The 12549-nt window shown below is 40.7% G+C and overlaps 1 protein-coding gene across 2 annotated transcripts in view; it reads left to right on the plus strand.

The window, feature by feature from the left end:
* The first annotated feature begins 11715 nt into the window (after positions 1-11715).
* Positions 11716-12549, plus strand: part of gfi1b (growth factor independent 1B transcription repressor) — a 45581-nt gene continuing 44747 nt past the window's right edge. The window contains exon 1 of one of the 2 annotated variants that reach the window (XM_039764303.1): positions 11716-11900. The gene's annotated coding sequence lies outside the window, so the exon portion shown is untranslated. The remainder of the gene's footprint in view (positions 11901-12549) is intronic. The other variant, XM_039764302.1, reaches the window with a different exon arrangement.

Here is a 12549-nt window from a genome sequence, read left to right on the forward strand (position 1 = left end):
TTTCAAAGCCAAACAGAACAAAATCGTATAACGCAACATAATCAGTCAGTCATTATCCAACCCACTATATCCTAACTAAAGGGTCACACTGGAGCCAATCCCAGGGCACAAGGCAGGAACAAACCCCTTGCCAGCCCACACACACCCGGGACAATGTAGGATCGTCAATGCACATAACCTGCATGTCTTTGGGAGGAAACCCACACAGACACGGGGAGAAAATGCAAACTCCACACATGGAGGACCCGGGAAGCGAACCCAGGTCTCCTAACTGAGAGGCAGCACTATGAAACATAATTTTCTTTTAAATTATTACATTTTACTATTTTTCACTATGGTTAATTACTCGCTGTAATATAAAATAGTTCTATTATGCATATGTAACAATTCACATGAAAATAACAATCTGTTTAAATTGTTGGCGAGTGAAGCAAGCAGGGGAAAAAGCCCCCTAGTATATGTATATATACAACGGTTGAAATAGTTTTACTGTCAAATAATGCAAAGAGTACGCAACACGTGTTTAGCCCTAATTCTGGGCTCATCAGGCGTACACACTTACTGCACCCCCCTCTTACCTGGTAGGTAACCACCCATACAATCAGATTGTGATTCAGACTACGAATGCTATGAATGTAATTACCCCCGATCTACATGCTGTCAAATGAACGAACCACACGCCATGGCGCAACGTTAGAGGCTTCGCCTCTGGCACTGACGTCCGAGGTTTGGTTCCCCGAGAGTGGGTGCTGTAAGTGTGTACGCCTGATGAGCCCAGAATTAGGGCTAAATACGTGTTGCGTACTCTTTGCATTATTTGACAGTAAAACTATTTCAACCATTCTATGATCTGCTTCTCGCAACTGAAAGACGGCACCGTGGCAGATGTTAGCTGATTTGCTGACCAGCCACAAGCGTTACCTGGTAGGTAACCACTCAGACAATCAGGTTGTGATTCAGACTACGAATGCTATGTGTGTATATATATATATATATATATATATATATATATATATATATATATATATATATATATATATATATATATACAGGGTTTCTTCTTAGTATTTTGTATATGTTGTCATTTTTTTCTGGTTTATAGTCCAGTTATACTAGTTTAAATCTTTGTGATTTCCTGTCTTCTTCTTCCTCCTCTTCATCTTTTCCCTCCTCTATTTGGGGATCAATATGCTTGCTCATCCTTCTCCCAACCAGTTACCCCCTCGCCTTTCCTTCAGACTTTCTTTTCCTTTATCCATCCACCTCCACTTCCTCTTATCTTGTATTCCCATTCCCGATTCCCCCGGTTCCCCAATGTTGTTTATGCCCCGTTGTTCATTTTGAATTTCCGTGTAGCACTTTGAGCAGGCCTACCGTATATAAATTGTCCCCCGTGTGCACATTGGAGGCAGCTGTGGTGATGGTAAAAACCCGCTGAACCAGGGGGTGGCGCTGTTGTCTCATGCCTTCTCTCTTCCTCCCTCTGAAGATTGACAGCCACTCCCACCACTGACGTCACTTACACTTTCTGCCCTCCTGGACCCGTCCCTTCCTGCCTGGGATTATTTAAAACCATCGCCACCGCCATTGTGAAAATGTTCTCTTCTGGAAAGATGTCCTGTCATTATTGTTGACCACTGTCTTGTTTTTTTTCTTTACCAATATATGGGGTCACCGGGTGGGTATTGTTGTTTGTGTTTCTATTTCAAAATGCATTATTATTGTTATTATTATTATTATTATTATCCATCAGTTTTTAATGATGCAAATTAACATTTACATTGCAGAATATGTTGTCTTGCTGTTAACACTGAATAAGTAACCATCTGGCACAAGATGCTGTGAAAATGAAGCTGACCAGAAGCAAATAAGCATCTAAAAGCTGTTAGAACCAGGGTCACGTACAGCCACCCCAACCCCGTCACAGGCAGGCAGAGACACAAGAGTAACACACAACACTCTTTATTTAGAGTTGGGGAAGCGCTTTTTCCTCAGTCCTCAGAGCACAGCACAGTACACAAAGCACCAAATATATCAAGAGGGTCCTTTTCTTCCCTTCCTTTTCCCAGTCTTTCCATCTCCACTCCTCCTCACAAGCCTTCATCCTTCTTCTTCCCGACTCTGGCCTCCTGAGTAGTGGCGGCTGGCCCCTTCTATAGGACACCCAGAAGGACTCTAGGTGTCCAATGACCTTCTTCCGACACCCAGAAGTGCAGCCAAACAGGGCTGAGTGAACATCCAGTTGGCCCCTGGTGGTGGACGTGGGGCCCAGCAGGGTTGACCTTCCATTCTCCAAACCCATGGACAGGCTCTCTCCCCAGGTCCTTCCATTGTCAAAGCGTCTCGGCCAGATGAGTGCCCCGGCTGTCCGTCACAAAGCGAATAACTAGCCGGCCAAATATTATAAGTAGTTGTGAATTACTAGCTAACTTCAGCCACGTGAAAAGGACTGTAATAGTGGAACTTTAAATATATCCATCTCTCTGTTTTAAAATCCACTTAACCTGATGCCAGTCCCGGCTGGATTGAGTGATGTACAGTACCTCAGATGAAGTGCCAGTCCATCTTGGGCAAGCTCATGAACACATGAGTGGCATCAAACCTTCCACCGAGAGCAACTTCTCCCAGCCATCCAAGAACAGTTTGGTGACCAACAAATGAACAATCCAGCATGACGGAGCACCGGGCCATAACGCAAAAGGCAGAACTAAGTGGCTTGGGGAACAAAACTTTGAAATTTGGGGTCCATGGCCAGGAAACTTCCCATTGAGAACTTGTGGTCAACCCTCAAACAAAAACCCACCGATTCTGACAAACTCCAAGCATTGATTATGTAAGAATGAGCTGCCATCAGTCAGGATTTGGCCCAGAAGTTGATTCCCAGCCTGCCAGGGTGAACTGCAGAGGTCTTGAAAAAGAAAGAAGGGCCAACACTGCAAATATGGACTCTTTGCATAAACTTCGTGTCATTGTCAGTAAAAGCCTTTGAAACTTAGGAAATGTTTATAATTCTACCTCAGTCTACCATAGGAACATCTGACAAAAAGATCTAAAAACACTGAAGCAGCAAACTTTGTGACAACCAACACTTGAGTCATTCTCAAAGCATTTGGCTACAACTGACTGTACGCCCTCTTTAGATCAGAACATTGGCTCCCTGTAAAGGCACACATTAAGTTCAAATCCGTGATGCTTAAGAACGGGTCAGCACCTATATATACTGTATGTATATATGGAGACACTTGGGACGTCCGCACAGGTCTGCTAATGAACAATGTCTACAGAGGCCACGTCTGCATGTCATCAAACCTCAATTCAGACATTTCATGCGTAGCTCCCAGCTAGTGGAACGAGCTGCCCACCTCCATTCAAAATGAAACCTCCCTAAATGTTTAAGTGGCATTTGAAGACTCTCTTGTTTGGTGAATTTCTGTCTAACTTGCCCCAAAACATGGTTCCCCTATGCCACATGGCATCACCCCAAAGAACCATTTTGGCACCTTTATTTTTCAGAGTGTATGCTAAGGGTTTCTTCAAGTATTCGATGTGTATTGTACAACAGCTAAGGATTTGGACTTTAAAACCTACGGTTATCTTTGACAACTTCTGGCATCACTTTGAAGAAACAGTTGGCACCTTTGACTGCAGGGCACTGGAGTTGACACAAAAATAAAAATGTGAACACTGCCTCAAATTTTATGGCAGGAGCTTTTCAAAAGTGGCTAAAAAAATTCAATTTACAGCAGCTGCGTTTGCTTCAAAAATTGCAACAGCCTTTAAGATTAAGTATCTCTGCACATATCTTCCTTTGCATGTGAGAGCTTTATCAGTAATTGTGAAGCAGAACATAGATAGATAGATAGATAGATAGATAGATAGATAGATAGATATGAAAGGCACTATATAATAGATTGATAGATAGATAGATAGATAGATAGATAGATAGATAGATAGATAGATAGATAGATAGATAGATAGATATCTGAAAGGCACTAAATAAAGGATAGATAGATAGATAGATAGATAGATAGATAGATAGATAGATAGATAGATAGATATGAAAGGCACTATATAATAGATAGATAGATAGATAGATAGATAGATAGATAGATAGATAGATAGATAGATAGATATCTGAAAGGCATTATAAAAAGGATAGATAGATAGATAGATAGATAGATAGATAGATAGATAGATAGATAGATATGAAAGGCACTATATAACTGAAAGATATATACAGTATGTGAAAAGCGCTCTATAACTGATAAATAGATTTACATTTATTTATTTGGCTGATGTATTTTTTTCAATGTGTCTTATAACATTTATGATACAATTGGTTCTATTTCCATTGGTTTTCCCAATTGGAGCACAGGCAGGTCAGGCGACTTGTTCTTAGTCACATTGTGAACCCACAACCTCAGGGTTTAAAGTCCACACTAGATAGATAGATAGATAGATAGATAGATAGATAGATAGATAGATAGATAGATAGATAGATAGATAGATAGATAGATAGACTGGTGATATCGAAAACCAGGATTTAGAAAGATAAATTTCATGAGAGAAGTCGAACTCGCCAGGACGCACCCAGCTGACCCCGTGTTTATCTTTATAACTGCTAAATTCCCCGATCGAACGTTTTATCCGCAGGCATCAGTGCGATGATAATACCGGATACAGGGAGTGTGTGAGAAATGTAGAAAAGCTAACGCCCAAGTTTTCTTCACTTTCCAAAATTCCGGATATAAAACTACTTTTAAGAACACTGATTTGTCTTGCTCCGGCAATGTGAAGATTCGCCGCGAGATGGGGTAGCGAGCTAACAAAGCGTGCCTGCCCTGTCAAAACCAAACACATTACCAGTTCGCAAATAATTGGCTCTTACAGTACTTTGTTTTTTTCACAACAATTCTTACGAGTAGTGATATTACTTTTGCAGATTTCGTTTTGATAGAAAATATAGTAAACAAAGTTTAAACGCTTCATTTGGTAATCGTAGATGCTGTCCTGTTGGTCGAGGAAGCTCTGCAGAGCTCACAGGTGTTTACTTTCCAACCTGTTCCTCGTGTTTTCCCAAAGAGCTGACTTGTTTTACTTTAACTGATTTTTTTTTTCAAATCATATTTACATTATGTTCATAATTGTTTGTTTTCTATGTCAAATAAATATTTTATGCATTCTCATTATTTTAGTTTCAACTGATTTGACTTTAGGCGGCACGGTGGCGCAGTGGGTAGCTCTGCTGCCTCGCCAGTTAGGAGACCTGGGTTTGCTTCCCTGCGTGGAGTTCTCCCCGTGTCTATGTGGGCTTCCTTTGGGTACTCCGGTTTCCTCCCACAGTCCAAAGACATGCAGGTTTGGTGCATTGGCGATTCTAAATTGTCCCTACTGTGTGCTTGGTGGGCTGGCGACCTGCCCGGGGTTTATTTCCTGCCTTGCGCCCTGTGTTGCCTGGGATTGGCACCAGCAGACCCCCGTGACCGTGTAGTTAGCATATAGCGGGTTGGATAATGGATGGATGATTTGACTTTAACCACTATGAGTGTGCGTTAACAAAGACGAGTCTGGGGAGAGCAGAAGCCCTGGAGTCGCCGGCTGTTTCTTTTTCTCACTGCGCCTTATTTTCATGAGGTTTTTTTTTCCCAGTTCACGGTTGCGGGTTACCTGGGCTTATCCTGGCAGTACAGGGCGTAAGGCAGGACCCAGCCCTGGACGGGGCATCAGTTGTTTTCCGTGGGTGGATTTACAGGTTCAATAGCAACTGGGAACACTTTACTAAAGCCTTTTATACTAGGTGCAATCGAATTCATTATATATCTCATAATTCAAAGTGAGTTCTTTCACAGAGCGCACCAAGTAGAAAATGAAATAGGATTCAGCGTTATCAGACTGACAGTAAAGAACGACTAATGAATGATAAGTTTAGGAACTTTTTCAAAGCACAAAGAACCAACTTCATATGCAGAGAAACCTTCCCAAAATGAAGTGGTGCTTGGTCAAGTAATACTGTAGTTCTGTAAGGGACCACACAACCCAGTAAAGAACCATAAAGCTCCATTAAAGAACCAGCATTTTTAAGGGTGTAGGAAAAAAATGCATGGAAAGTTTATACATTTGATTATCAGTTAAATAAAGATGTAGATAGATAGATAGATAGATAGATAGATAGATAGATAGATAGATAGATAGATAGATAGATAGATAGATAGATAGATAGATAGAAAGATAGATAGATAGATAGATAGATAGATAGAAATTAAAATTACAAATCAAACCATTCAGACATGAATAAAGCACATATTGAACACTTTCATTTAAGGGGATTTGCAGACATTTCAGTCACACCACACTTTTTCTACATGGTGCCCCCCATTTCAGAGTACCGTGATGTTTGAAACATGGCAATGGCAGGTCTCTTAAAGCTGCTGCCACATTAGTCCTTTGTCACATGTCCCTCACATGCAATGGCTGCTTGAAGTCTGTGATTCACAGACATCACCAGGTGCTGAGGATCTTCTCAGGTGATGCTCTGCCAAGCCTCCCATGCAGCCATCTTCAGCTCCTGCTTGTTTTGAATGGCTTGTCTCCATCAATTTTCTCCTCAGCAGATGGAAGGACTGCTCAGTTGGATTTAAACTGAGCGTCTCTCTTGGCCATTCTAGAATTTTCCATTTTTTGTCTTTGATAAACTCCTGTATTGCCTCAGCAGTAGGTTTGGCTCATTATCTTGTTGTAGGATGAACAGCCGTCCAGGGAGTTTGGAGGCTTTTACTGGAACTCGAGCAGATCAGATGTTTCTACACACTTCAAATTTCATTGTGCCATCAGCAGTCACATCATCACTGAAGAGAGTGTGCCTGGACCCGTGGCAGCCATCCATGCCCAGAATATAACACCCCCAGTACCGCCATGTTTAACAGATGAGGTGGTCTGCATTTGATCTCAGGCAGTTCCTTCTCATCTCCACACTTTGCTCTCGCCATCGCTCATCTTTCTCTCGTCTGTCCACAAGACCTTTTCCCAGAATTCTGCAGGCTCTGTTACGTCCTTTGTCACAAACTGTAATCTGGCCATCCTGTTTTTTGTGGCCTCAGTGTTTCTGTTCATGAAGTCTTCTGCAGATAGTCACCTCTGACGTGTCCTCATCTTCCTCCTGAACTCTGTTTCTGATCTGTCAGACAGGCATTTGAGGCTTTTTCTTGATCATTGTGAGGATTCTTCTGTCATCAGCAGTGCAGGTCTTCCTTGGCCTACCTTGCGATTCCTGAGCCCACCAGTGTGTTCTTTCTTCTTCAGGATATTCCATTCAGTTGATTTGGGTCATCCTAAGGTGTTATTGATGTCTCTAATTGTTTAATTCTTGTTGTTCAACCTCATAATGGCTTCTTTGAATTTCATTGGCACAGCATTGTTGAACAATGGCTACCACAGACTCCAAAGCGTAGAAGCAGGCAGAGGTATCTTACAAAGCCATGAAGCCCTCCTGAGGAATCACAAACACCGGTGACACTAAATGCCCCAAACATTTGGGAGGGGGGGCATTACATTCTGAAATGTCTGCAAATCCCCTTAAATGAAAGTCGCGCAAAGGGGGAAATCAAAGATAAATGTGTCTTTGACCCACACGTTATGATGGGCACTGTACACTTAAAAAAATCAAAGGTGCCAGAGTGCCTCTTTGGTACTGATGCCATGGGGGAGTCCTTTTAAAATCAGGAGCCATTGGGATTTCTCAAATCTGTTTACCACCCATTTTTGGTTCATAAGAAGACCCACCCCACATGAAATTTCCAGAAAGAACCATTTTGTTTCTTTAAATCTTCAACAGGCTCCATATGGTGAATAACCATAAATAGGTGGTAACAGATTTGAGAAAACCCAATGGCTCCTGATTTTAAAAGGACTCCTGCTGCATACAAGCCCAGGTTTTCTTAGTTTTCTTGTTAGGTACGTTAGAAATTTCATGTTTCCTCTGCATATATTAGGAGGTTTTTCAAAGCACAAAGAATCAACTTTGTATATGCAAAGAACCCATCCCAGAATGAAATGGGCGTCATATTGGGGGAGATTACCCAGGGCCCACTGGGTGGCGTGGCCCTCTAACACACAAAAAAAAACCACATGTGACAGACATGAAGGGACCCTCAGAGCCTGCTTATGATCGGGCCCAGAAATGGAGCTACAAGAAACCCATGAAGAACCATACAGTGTCATTAAAGAACCAGGACTTTAAAGAGTGCTAGGTCTGCATGATATAAAAAATATTGCATATTAACTTGCATGTGTCCCACTTAACTTCTAGATTATTATTATTATTTTGAATTTGTATTTGAATTTCACCATTTTTGTTTGATATTGTACAGAGGCGGCCTTAGGGGTGTGCGGGGCCTCAGGCTGACCCACAGTTACATCAAATGCTGTTACCGCTATATATCACTGTAAAAAAAATAATGTGAACTTTACGGTAAAATACTGGCAGTTGGGTTGCCAGAATTTTACTGTAAAAAAGAAGGTGACAATATTTTAAGGTCTACGGTACACTTTAAAAAAATTTTACGTTTACGGTAAAGTACTGGCAGCTGGGTTGCCAGAATTTTACCGTAAAAAACTGACAGTATGTTATTTTTACGATAAAAAACTGGCAGCTGGGTTGGTAAAAGTTTACTGTAATAAATAAGGTGACAATATTTTTAGGTCTATGGTATAACTTTGTAGTAAAAACTGTTTTTTCTTTGCAACACATTCCAACAGAAGGGAATGTTTAACCATAACCAGACATTTATGTACAGGGTGGTCCAGATCTGTTAATGCAGATCCAGATCGTCTGGATGACATTGATTTATGCGGGGACAATTCCAGTTCGGCGCAAAGACGATTGTTCATGTCGTCAGTTTGCGCACTTCTCCATGGTCCGGGATTTGTTGGGTGATTTTCTATGTAATAAACTTATGTTATAGCGTAATGAAAATTGCATAATTAGATCTGGACCACACTGTAGTATAATAAATAGGCCAGTCAATAAACCATTAGAAAGTATTGTCAGGGTCAAACCCCAGGACACAGCTTGCATCAGTAAAATAACAACAGCCAATAGCAAACAGGTACCATTTAATTATACACATTGAAAACAATTCAATGTTTAAGGAAGCTATGGCACATTGTCTGGTGGGGAAGTAAAGTTTGTTTTTGTGGTGCATCATGTCCTGCAGGTGTGCCAGCTTATTGAACAAAACTCACCATAAATCAGCTTCCATAACCTCAAAAAACCTTCAGCACACAGGGAAAAATACATCTGCTAGTTAGTTTAAGTTTTTTTTCTCTGCTATTCAAAGGTACGCGGTTCACCAGGAACACTATGGTAAAGGGGGCGTGTCCTTATGCAAATTTCGTGACTTCGGTTCTACTGAAACAGCGCTTTACTGTTTTACCTTTCGCTATTTAAAAACAGTTTTACACTGTAAAATTAACAGATTTTTTTCAGTGTAATTGTAATGCAGCAGTAAACGATATTTAGCATATTTTGAAGGTAGAACAATATCGATTTTACAGAACTTGGCTGTAAAAAATAATGAAATGTAAGATATACCGGTAATTTTCAGTAGAACATAAGGTAACTTTCCTTTTTTCAAAAAAGGTCATTTACTTTCACCATTTACAGTATTTTTACCATTAAATTTACTGACTTTTTTTACAGTGTTGGGGACTGTATAAACTTGCACATGAATTTAATAAAAATAATGTTAACATACACTAGATTTTCTCATTACAGTATTCAACTAAAGTTTTGCAAGATAATACACGGACTTTACCAAAATATAACGATATAATCCAATCCAATCTCTTCCACTCCTGGCGTTGGCAGCGCGATACGGCTAAACCAGAAATCAAACGTTGCGGCGCGTTCCTCTACCAAAGTCTTCCCGCATTGTTTCGACGAAGAAACGATGGTGGGCTCTCTGGACACGAATGAGTCGTAAGTGACAAGCCGTCAGTTGTTCCCAAGTCAAAACAGAAGCCAACCCAGCGACTAATGGGCTACACCTATTTTTGGAAGGGATTATACTGGGGACCCTTTTCGGGCGATGAAGGTGGACTATACGAAATGTTTTCAAAGATGGATGGAATTTGACCTTAAGGGATTTTAAAAGAGTTCCTCTTGGAAGCATCTCAAATATATATATAGTGGAGAATATAAGTGGACAAATCTGCTCGAATGGGACAGGCAGACCTCAAAAGCATTCGGGAAATCAATCATTGGATGACAGATCTTTTTTTACAACTCAATCCTGATAAAAGAGAAATCTTATTAGTTAGTACTTAATCTGTCCTCTCTAACATAAGTGAGCTAAAAATTGACGTCGATGGGATCCTGGTTGAACCCTCAGATCAGTCCGTTGTGTGTCATCTTAAATCAGCTTCTTACTTTTCAACCACACATTAATTAGCTCAGTAGTACAGCTTTTTTACATTTTTGTAACATTGCTCATCCGCATTCTTTCCTCAGTGCGAAGGATACTGAGTCACTCATTCACGGTTTCATCACTACCCTTCTGGACGATTGCAATGCATTGTTTTATGGCCTCCCGACTAAATACATCAATAGATTACAGTATGTTCAGAATTCTGCTGCTCGTTTGCTTACACACACTAAAAAAAAATCTGCTCACATCACTTCTGTCCTCTATGATTTGCATTGGTTACCAGTTTCTTCAAGAATCAAATATCAAATTATTCCTCTCACCTTTAAAGCCCTTCATGGTTTAGCCCCTCATTATCTGACTGCGCTGCTGCTTCCTTTCACTCCAGCCCGTGCATTACGATCATCGGACGCTAACTTACTCACTGTACCTAAACACAGGTTAGTAACTATGGGTGGAAGAGCTTTCAGTGTGATAGCCCCTAAAATTTGGAAGGATCTTCCTCTCGGCCTTCGCAGAGGAAAAATCTATTATTCATTTTAAACTCCTGTTAAAAACACATCTTTTCAATGAGCACTGTTCATTTTCTTGTAATTTCTATTGTCTTGTTAATGTGTTTATTGAATTGTAAAGTGTCATTGAGTGTATGAAAGGCGCTACATAAATAAAACTATTATTATTATTATTAATTATTATTAAAAGCAGGACCACCTTAGGCGCGGGGCTCCACTTGTTACCCCTAAACGCCACTCCTGATATTGTAGATACTGCTCAATAGTAATTTGAGGGTCGTACGTCGTCTTTTTCAATGCACTGCACGTGTAAAGTGCCTTATGATGGTGGCTGCTTTAGAAAGGCAATAACAATTCTTTTTTTGTCTTCGTGTTTAAGTTAGACAGTAGGTCGAGCGACTGTGCAAGTACTTTTATTTATTTATTTTCCTAAAGGCCATTTTTAACAGCACAGCACCGGCGTGTATTTTCCTTGTTCTCCTGCCACTGTTTTCACTTTGGATGCGGCGAGGCGCAGGTGAGTCACTTCAGAGTCGCCAAACGGAGCTGCAGAGCGCAGCGCCTGAGGGTCAAAGAGCTGCAACTCACAAACTTTGTGCACTGCTCCAAAATTGCGTCGATATTCGAGACTTTATCTGGCCGCTTTTGTAACTGTTTGTCTAGTTTTAAATAGGCAAATCTCAAAGTGCTGCGCGATCAGCCATTGGCCGTTTCACCAGAGCGAGATTGGGCCGCAAAAAAAAAAAAAATTATCAGATTGAGAATCAGGGTGGAGGAAAAGAAATTAGGCAGCGGGAGAGAAAGCCACAGAGAAAGAGAAAGAGGCAGGGACTGACGGCTAGCCCGCTTCATTAAATATCAAAAACATCCAAGAAAGAGCGCAATTTGGGAAACCATAAACTCACATAGAAAAGAGGGAAAAGGATCATCCGTCATTTCACCTCAAATATTTTAAAATCTGCTGCGGGTAAGTAGCATTGGAGATGTGCGCTATAGAATATTGTAAAGTTTCCACCTTTGTATCGCTGAAACGATGTGTCTATTGGTTAGAAAAAAAATAATAATTCACAGCTGATTTTTTTATCCACCTGTGCAGCCAAAGTTAAGAGAACTCGACTTTGACATTTCAGATTAGTTTCATGTTCCTGATGTTTTCTCGAGTCTATAGCCGAACAAGCACTGAAGTCAAAGTTTGAAATAGCAAAAGAAAGAAAGAAAGAAAGAAAGAAAGAAAGAAAACCTGCAGACGAGCCGGGGGAGTTAAGAAATGAAGTTCAATATGCTAGATACGCAAAAACGAGAAAAATCTGCAACTCCCCCCCCCTCCACTCCCCCCTCTGCCGCTACCCCCACGCGCAACAACACATATGTCAGCGTGTGTGTTTGTCTAATGGCAAAAAAAAATGAAACCTTATTTATTATTGAAGACGTATGCATGTAGAGCAGCAATGTGGAGCTGTCTAATGAAAGGAAATCAAAATCCACAAGTCAGTACAGCCCAACAGTTCCTCTTTTTAGATACACAGATAAAAAAAAAACGAGCAAAGTTTCTGAAGATTTTTTTTTTGACATAATGTCCAAATGATAATAAACCTACATTTTTGCTGAAATAGTTT

This window comes from Polypterus senegalus, chromosome 9 (assembly GCF_016835505.1).
Source record: "Polypterus senegalus isolate Bchr_013 chromosome 9, ASM1683550v1, whole genome shotgun sequence".
Lineage (NCBI taxonomy): Eukaryota > Metazoa > Chordata > Cladistia > Polypteriformes > Polypteridae > Polypterus > Polypterus senegalus.